General features: G+C 51.8%; 1 protein-coding gene across 1 annotated transcript in view; it reads left to right on the top strand.

Annotated features, from left to right (window-relative positions):
• The first annotated feature begins 2,031 nt into the window (after positions 1-2,031).
• The window catches only part of Camk1 (calcium/calmodulin dependent protein kinase I), a 10,584-nt gene continuing 10,430 nt past the window's right edge, over positions 2,032-2,185 (top strand). The window contains exon 1 of the mRNA XM_015494997.2: positions 2,032-2,184. The gene's annotated coding sequence lies outside the window, so the exon portion shown is untranslated. The remainder of the gene's footprint in view (position 2,185) is intronic.

Genomic DNA, 2,185 nt, shown 5'->3' with positions numbered 1-2,185 from the left:
TTAGAAACCTGGTCTTGCTAATTGCTTAGAGCCCTCCTAAATTGCTGAGGCTGGCTTTGAACTTGTGATCCTTCTGCATCAGCCTCCCAAGCCACTGGGATTACAAGCGTGTACTACCGTGCCCCATTGAACCAGAGATGATTCAATCATTGAGCTACATCCCCAGACCTTTCTGTTTTTCATTTTGACACAGTGTTTTGCTAAACTGTCCAGGCTGCCTTGAACTTGCACTCCTCCTGCTCAGCCTCCCAAATCGCTGGGATTACAGGGGATTACAGGTGTGTCCCCCTGCATCCAGCTCATAGATTCCTCTTTGATGAAGTTGGTTTAAAGCTGGGATTCTGTTACCAGGCAAGTAAAAGAAACTTACCAGGGGCAAGGATAGTCTGTGTGTTCTTCATATTTTATGTAATTTTCTTGCAGTGACCCATGTATTACTTGCTTACTAGAAATATTTAAGAAAAAGAAAAGAATGTCAAAGGAGGGGGGAGCAAAAGTGCCCTTAGAAATGCTTAAAAGCAACAAAATATAAAAGGGAACAAAAGTTGTACAAGTTCTCAGCAGGACAGAGGCCACCTTATCAACCAGGGAGTGTTGTCATAGAGATAAACAGGAAATTGGTGCTGAAACAACTCAGCTCAGTGGGTGTGCGAGATGGGTGAAGGGGAGAACAGAGCCTCAGCCTTGGGTCAGAAGTTTTTTTTCATGGGCCAGGGAGTCTGTGATGCTGAGATTTGAGAGACAGAAAGTATCCCTTGGTCACCATCTCTGGCCAGATCAGGTCCTTTCTTAAGTCTTGGTTTATAGAGTCTCACTCTCATGTTTTGAACTGTAGTTCTGAGTATTTTGTATTCATTGCTTCACAGGATTCTTAGAAGAATCCTGAGTCAGTCATCAATATTTCCATACTCCAGAGGAAAAAAACTGAGACTCAAGAGTAAAGCAAGGGATGAGACAAACTCCAAAGCCCTTCTAGGAATCTCAGCCATCATCTTCTCTTGTCTGTAAAATGGGTATAATAAATTGACCACCCTGTGCAAAGGGAAGGAAAAGCCAGCTGAAATGTGTTGGGGGTCAGCACCATCCTGTCTTCAACTTCAGCTGGAAAATTCAGGAATCCAGGAGAGAAAGTGGCACTGGAAGGTGAGTGGAGGTAGGGTGGGGGTGTCAAGCTGTATGTCTTCTCTGGCCCCACTCCAGTCACACCTTCCATTCCTATGAATTGCTCCCCCTTCCTAGCCGGCACTGAATTTATTCCCAAGGAATGGCTTGCATAAGCCAACTTGGGTCAGGTCCCTTGGCCCCTTGCCTGCAGCCCCAGGAACTGGCTTCTGCTCCACCCCGCAACTTGGCCTCCAGCCATGGGTCTCTGGCTTCTGCCGAGTCACGTGGCACCTTGGTCCTCTTTGGCCTGCTTCCTTCAGGATCCAGACTAAACTTCCCCCTCCCCGTTTCCCTCTCTGCCCCTGTCCCTCTGGCCAGCACGCAGGCTCTGAGGGGCAAGTTCTGGGGACCGGAGACTCATCTCAGTCTCTCTGAGGGACCTCAGGCCTCAGATGACCCGCCTGTCAATGGGGCCTAGACTATCCTCACTGCCTGCTCTTGCCTTGTTTCTCCCTACTCCCCCATCCTCCTATCCCCACTAGTCTTTGGGCCCTTCTGTGGGCCTAATTCCCTTGGTCCAGGAGACTAGGAGCCTTAAGGGTGACTTCTACTGGTCTGAAAAAAAACATATATATATATATGAGCTGGCAGGGTGAAATTGGCCAGCCTCTGGCATCAGTCAGTGCAGGTTCGAATCCTGCTTTTCCACTGAGCAGCTGCTAATTTAGAAACCCTCATCTCCCTGGACCTCAGTTGTCCCCTCTGAAGTGGGGCCCTGCTGCAGAAGAAGGGCATGAAGCATCTAGCAGAGGGTCTAATCCGGCCCCATGGGTCTCCCCCGCCCGCCCCTTTCCCCAGCAGGGTAGCGGCACCACCCACCGCTCCCAATCTCCGTCCCTCCGCCGCAGGCTCCTCCTCCATTGACATCAGAGCCGCAGGCGGGCGGAGGGAGCAAGCGGAGCCGGAGCAGAGCCCAAGAGAGAAACGGGCGGGCGGGCCAGGCGCGCAGTGGCGGCGGACCGCGGCCGGAGCTCGGCACCAGCCACCTTGGGCCTTCCGCCAGCCCCGCGGCGGGGCAGCT

The sequence above is a fragment of the Marmota marmota genome, unplaced genomic scaffold (assembly GCF_001458135.2).
Source record: "Marmota marmota marmota unplaced genomic scaffold, marMar, whole genome shotgun sequence".
Lineage (NCBI taxonomy): Eukaryota > Metazoa > Chordata > Mammalia > Rodentia > Sciuridae > Marmota > Marmota marmota.
The sequence above is the reverse complement of the archived record's forward strand: the minus strand, read 5'-3'. Positions and strand labels throughout refer to the sequence as shown.